Below are 6,875 nucleotides of genomic sequence, written 5' to 3' on the forward strand. Positions count from 1 at the left end.
GATCCTGAAGCTGAGGCTCCAATACTTTGGCCACCTCATGAGAAGAGAAGACTCCCTGGAAAAGACCCTGATGTTGGGAAAGATGGAGGGCACAAGGAGAAGGGGATGACAGAGGACGAGATGTTTGGACAGTGTTCTTGAAGCTACCAGCATGAGTTTGACCAAACTGCGGGAGGCAGTGGAAGACAGGAGTGCCTGGTGTGCTCTGGTCCATGGGGTCACGAAGAGATTATTCGTGTCCGACTCTTCGTGATTCCAGCTTCGTAATTCAAAAGCATCAATTCTTCAGCAATCAGCCTTCTTTATGGTCCAGCTCTCATTTCCATACATCACTACTGGGAAAACCATAGCTTTAACTATACGGACCTTTGTTGGCAAGGTGATGTCTCTGCTTTTTAAGATGCTGTGTAGGTTTGTCATTGCTTTTCTCCCAAGAAGCAGGCGTCTTTTAAATGTGTGGGGTAAAGACTGCAATTCTTTGTGCGCTTGCATAGGCATAAGCCCCATTTAACACAGTGTGGCTTACTTCTACGCAAACACCCACCATGTTACATGGCTGTTCTCTTGCTAGGAAACACTGCTCAAGTTGACGGGAACAGCAGCTTACCCGTGAGCAACGTACAGTTATTGTGCAATGAACCCACACTAGAAATGGCGACAGCAGGAATCCCTCCTGAACCAAGGTAACTGACTTGGGTGTTAAGCAGTAATAAAACTGCAAAGTGTTGATAAAGCCACTGTTTCTTTTCAGAGGAGGAGGATAAGGAGAGAATCAGGACAGGTGGAATCCACACAACTTTTCTCCCAGCAGAGAAGCAACTATGACAGCAGGGACCCCTTCTAAACCAAAGTAAGACATGCTTCAGTTTAGTTGGGTCCTTCACAAGGGAAGAGGATGGAGAAAAAAAATCAGAACATGGCATACCCCTGGGACCTCACTAGCCACATTCTGTGACTTCCCAGCAGCCCTGCCAGGTCCAATGGGCACCAACCACCAGTGATTACACAAGATACCAAAGCATGTCACATTTCTGCTTTCTGTAAACTGTTCACTGGCTAAAATGTGCATTATATATCCATTTTGTCTTCTGAACAGCACTGACAGCATTCATTCACAGGCCCAGTATACCTGAAGGAGCGTCTCCACCCCCATCGTTCTTCCCGGACACTGAGGTCCAGTGCCAAGGGCCTTCTGGAGGTTCCCTCATTGCGAGAAGCAAAGCTACAGGGAACCAGGCAGAGGGCCTTGTCGGTAGTGGCACCCGCCCTGTGGAGCGCCCTCCCATCAGATGTCAAAGAGATAAACAACTACTACCTGACACAAAAAAATTTCAGAAGACATCTTAAGGCTTAAGGTTCAGGGAAGATTTTAATGTGTGACATCTTAGTATATTTTTGGTCTTTGTGGAACCCAGCCAGATGGGCGGGGTACAAATAATAAATTAATATTATTATTATTATTATTACACATGCAAATAGTGAGAGATGGGCTTGGAGGCATTTTTCCTGCCATGTGTGAAAATGCCCTAAAACCTGAGCTAGGCATTCTGCTCCCTGCCGCCACCGCCACCTCCTGCTACTTTTTAAAGGACTTTAGTTCAAATACCAAACAGGCCAAACCCTTCTTGCCCTGCAAATCCAAAGCTTAGCAGCTGTCTCCACAGGAGCCACTGCAAGAGTTCACCTGGAAATCAACCACCAGAGGGCAGACGGCTTTAACTTCAGAGAGAAAGCCCCATGAGCTATCCCTGGTTTCCTGGAAATGCCATTGCAACAACAGCAGCAGTAAAAAGGGATTTTTAGCGCTAGCTGGATTCAGAGCTTAATTTTAGTCTTCATGCACTCACTAGAATTCTTCAGAAGAGAGAAATAAGCAGGAGAAACTCAACCCCTCCTCTCACCCCTGCTGCCATTTACGGGCACTTCAATTGGGCAACCCTTTCCCTGTAAAAACAAAACAAAACACCAGTGTTGACGCAATTCTGACTGACCTCTCCCTTTTCCTAGAAGACCTCCTGCATCCCATTGTTGTCGCTGCTCACAGAAAGAGAATGGAAGAAAAACTTGTGAAAGGCTCAGCAATTTTACCCCAGTTTTGCACAAAAACTGTAAAGCTATTACAGGGATGTGAGAAGGAAATACTTACCAATTTCTTGTTTTGGTTACATTGATGGCCTTTCTTCCCCTCAGCTCTGAAGTCCTGCTTCAGTTTGAAGGCAAACAAAAGGTGAGGTGCAATGAGAAATTGCTTGTCAATTTTAGTCAATTCTGATTTAATTTCTGCCTTTGCATTGCAACAGCATAATTCTAACCAGGTCTGCTCAGAAGTGTTTTGAATTAAATGAAACTTAGTCCCAGGTAACTGGGGTTAGGTTACAATTGGAGCCTTAAGAGCTGACTACCATTTCTGTGCTAGGAGCTCCATAGCAGAATGACTCCATTTTTAAAGAGCTAATGGTGAGAGTAGCAGCCAGGTAATGGAGGGAGGTGAGATTATATACCAGCCCTAAGAGCATCATAAGCTTTAATTCAAGTTGCACGTGGGCCATAACTCAGCATAAGAGCATCTGCTTTGCAAAGGTCCCAGAGTCAATCTGCAGTGTTTGGAATGTCTCCTGCCTGAAACCCTGGGAACTTGTTGCCAGCCCTTGTGGACAGTCCTGGGCTGGAAGGAACAATAGTCTGACTCAATTTGAAGCAGCTTTCCAATGAGTTCCTTTGGGATAGATGTGACACGGGATGCACACACACTATACATTTAAAGAACATGACTTCTCCCAAAGCATATTGGGAACTGCAGTTTGTTGAGAGTGCTAGGAATTGTGGCTCTGTGAGGAGCAAACTATAATTTTCAAGATTCTTTGAGATGTGGGAAATGTACTTTAAATTAATGGCGCTGTGGTCTAAAACACTGAGCCTCTTGGGCTTGCCGATCAGAAGGTTGGCAGTTTGAATCCCCATGACAGAGTGAGCTCCCGTTGCTCAGTCCCAGCTCCTGCCAACCTAGCAGTTCAAAAGCACGCCAAAAAGTGCAAGTAGATAAATAGGTACCGCTCTGGCAGGAAGGTAAACAGTGTTTCTGTGTGCTGCTCTGGTTTCGGTGTTCTGTTGTGCCAGAAGTGGCTTAGTCATGCTGGCCACATGACCCAGAAAAACTGTCTGTGGGCAAACACCGGCTCCCTTGGCCTGTAAAGCGAGATGAGCGCCGCAACCCCAGAGTCACCCACAACTGGACTTAACTGTCAGGGATCCTTTAACTTTACCTTTTACACAGCCAGGCAGTTGCAGGAAAAGCAATAACAGACTTGTGTGTTACCTTAAAAGTCAGCAGAGTTACTATGGCATAAGCTTCCATGGATGAAAGCCCATGGCATTCATTGAGCTTTGCTCCTCAAAAGATTTCCCCCAATCTGTCAATCTTTAAGATATTGTTAGGTGAGACAGTAGCACTACGTTAGCTTGCATATGTACAATGGAAACTCTCAAGATTGCTACAAACCAGCAATTAGAACACAGTGAAGCCATTTGAGAAAGAACAGGACTGCTATGGTTTGGGAGAAACTTAGTCTAGCTTTTTAGAAATACCGTATTTTTCGCTGTATAGGACGCACCCAACCATAGGACGCACCTTGTTTTAGAGGGGGAGAACAAGAAAAAAAATCTCCCCCTCTCTGCTCAGCGCCCCTTCAGTGAAGTGACAGGAGAAATGGAACCCCTTCCATTTCTCCTCTCGCTTCGCTGAAGGGGCGCTGTGCAGCTCTTCCTCTCTGCTGAAGCCAGGAGAGCAAGACTCTCCTGGCTTCAGCGAAAGGAACCCGAAGCCTCCGGAACACAGTAGGAACTTGCGCACCAACCCCTCTCGCTCTCCAGGCTTCAGCAAAAGCAACGCGTAGCCTCCAAAAGTGCAGAGGGAATGATCCCTCTGCGCTTCGGAGGCTTCGCGTTGCTATCGCTGAAGCCAAGGAGCCTGCATTCGCTCCATAGGACACACACACATTTCCCCTTAATTTTTGGAGGGGAAAAAGTGTGTCCTATAGAGCGAAAAATACGGTAATTGGGTTAGCAAATAAGGACAGTACTTGACAAAAATGTACTGCGTATGGTTGAGGCACCTGCAGAATTGGCTTCATCTTCACTGAAAGAGGATGTTGTGGGGAGGGGAGGAGCCACTGGGCCAAGTGCAAGCCAGGAGAAGCAGCTTTGCCAATAGTGCCACTAGATTGCAAAATGGAAGAAGTTTGGTGGGGTCGATTGCACAATGAGTTAGAAAAATAAGACTGTTGCTCCCACTTAACAACCAAGAATGGTGTGGCTGCTGGTGTTTCTCATGCTTTTTACAGAGAGGAAATACCCAAGCTTCTGGAAAGTGTTGCTCTAACATCTGGCCGTGCTTAGATTTTAGCACACACTCCAAAAACATAAGCCCAACTGGAAGATCCCAGGGTAATTCCAAATATACAAGAAACAACATTAACAAAGGGAGCATGGATGTCTGGAAGAACTTTTCCAGGGGAAGTTGCAAAGTAAAACAACAAAGGTGGGGAGCAGGCTAGTTTATGGCACAGACAATAGTCTCTGTACATTTTGCCACATATCTTTATTTCTGTAAATCCTAGAAACTTGGGGCTCATCCGTACTTGTTTATTGTGGGTAGTAAGTTTCCTGTGACGCGGGTAGCGCTGTGGGTTAAACCACAGAGCCTAGTACTTGCCAATCAGAAGGTCGGTGGTTCGAATCCCCATGACGGGGTGAGCTCCCGTTGCTCGGTCCCTGCTCCTGCCAATCTAGGAGCTCGAAAGCGCATCAAAGTGCAAGTAGATAAATAGGTACCGCTCCAGCGGGAAGGTAAATGGCGTTTCCATGCGCTGCTCTGGTTCGCCAGAAGCGGCTTAGTCATGCTGGCCACATGGACGTCGGCTCCCTCGGCCAATAAAGCGAGATGAGTGACACAACCCCAGAGTCGATCACGACCGGACCCAATGGTCAGAGGTCCATTTACCTTTTAAGTTTCCTGTACATTAATTCTCCATTGTCCATATGGCATTCTCCAAATCGCTGCCTTCCCTCACTTTCTCCACACTCAATCCTGATTTTCTCAAACTCTCTCCTTTTCAGAGTATCTCTGGTACAAGAAAATCCAGACCGAGGAAAGAAAAAGTGTGGGAAAGCAGTGATTTGGAAGTGAACATCATATGGTCGAGAATCAATGGAGATGTAGGACTATCTACGTGAAACAACAATATGAACAAACCCTTATTCTTTTTTTAAAAATGAAAGCTGGGAAGCTGGGGCGTTGCAGTCTATTGTGGGGCGGCGGGAATGACTCTTCCTCCTTGAATCTCCATGAAAGGGCTGCTTCCACTCTGGTCATTTACTGTGGAATAGCTGCATTTTATTTTCTTGACTTTTTATAGGGTATCTGCATGATATCATGAACGAAACATCCCCTTCTCATGTTTTCCCTCTTCAGCTTCCAGCCCCTCCTCCACCCCAAGATACAGTGGTGCCTCGCAAGACGAAATTAATCCGTTCCGCGAGTCTCTTCGTCTAGCGGTTTTTTCGTCTTGCGAAGCAACCCTATTAGCGGATTAGCGCTATTAGCGGTTTAGCGGCTATTAAAGGCTTAGCGGCTTAGCGGCTAAAAGGCTATTAGCAGCTTAGCAGCTTAGAAAAAGGGGGGGCGAAAAAAATCACAAGACTCGCAAGACTTTTTCGTTTTGTGAAGCAAGCCCATAGGGAAATTCGTCTTGCGAAGCGCATCGAAAAACAGAAAACCCTTTCGTCTAGCGGGTTTTTCGTCTTGCGAGGCATTCGTCTTGCGGGGCACCACTGTATCAACAAATCCAACCTTTGTTTTTAAGCTCAATAGAATAGTTGTGCATTTTTGTCAGGTTTAGATATCATATCTTGTTGCTATTCTCACTAATTCTGGCCTGTAGACATTCTTCTCTATGGTTCATCTCTCTTCTCTAGCAATAATTCCTAACTCTTCCCTTTCCAAATATCGTAGCCTTTATATCAGTTTCTCCAGCCCTGGTTAAATTGCAGTGGTGGGAGGAATCATGCGATGTACTTAACCCTTTCCCTGCACAGTGGTCCCATTGAAAATAACTCAGTTGTCTGCATGGCTGATACTAATGGTGAATAAATAATTATTTGTCTGTTCATTTGTCAGTTCATATTCCCCAGTTTTATTACAGATTTCCCTTTCTTTTTCCCCCACTCAGCCATGGAGCTCACTGAATGACCTTGGGCCAGTCACCATCTCTTAGCCTAGCCAACCTCACAGGGGGGTTGTGAGGATGAAATGGGGAGAACCATGCACACCACCTTGGGATCACCGGAAGATAAAGGTGGTCCAGAAATATAAGAAATAAATTAATACAGTGGTGCCCCGCAAGACGAATGCCTCGCAAGACGGAAAACTCGCTAGACGAAAGAGTTTTCCGTTTTGGAGGTGCTTCGCAAAACGAATTTCCTATGGGCTTGCTTCGCAAGACAAAAATGTCTTGCGAGTTCCTCTGGTTTTTTCCCCCTCCCCCCCCCGTTTTTCTAAGCCGCTAAGCCGCTTATCAGCTGATCCAATCAGCAGATAAGTCGCTAAAAGCCGCTAATAGCGCTAATAGCGCTAATCCGCTAATCCATCAATGGGCTTGCTTCGCAAGACGAAAAAACTGCTAGACGAAGAGAATCACAGAACGGATTCTTTTCGTCTTGCGAGGCACCACTGTAATATAGTGGTATAGTATTATACTGCTGTGTGGAACAACTCTCAAAATGCCAGCTGATTATGGGGAATGAATCTCTTGGTGCTAAAGGGCCCCAGCATGAAATTGGGGGAATGATGATCTCATACCTGCTCCTCTGCTGTGGAG

The 6,875-nt window shown here is 46.0% G+C and overlaps 2 protein-coding genes across 2 annotated transcripts in view; both read left to right on the plus strand.

Annotated features, from left to right (window-relative positions):
• GPR84 (G protein-coupled receptor 84) overlaps positions 1-6,875 on the plus strand; it is a 223,123-nt gene that overhangs the window by 192,759 nt on the left and 23,489 nt on the right. The window lies entirely within an intron of this gene.
• The window catches only part of NFE2 (nuclear factor, erythroid 2), a 195,854-nt gene that overhangs the window by 144,076 nt on the left and 44,903 nt on the right, over positions 1-6,875 (plus strand). The gene's annotated exons all lie outside the window — the stretch shown is intronic.

Source organism: Podarcis vaucheri (genome assembly GCF_965113315.1).
Source record: "Podarcis vaucheri genome assembly, chromosome: 2".
NCBI classification, from domain to species: Eukaryota; Metazoa; Chordata; class Lepidosauria; order Squamata; family Lacertidae; genus Podarcis; species Podarcis vaucheri.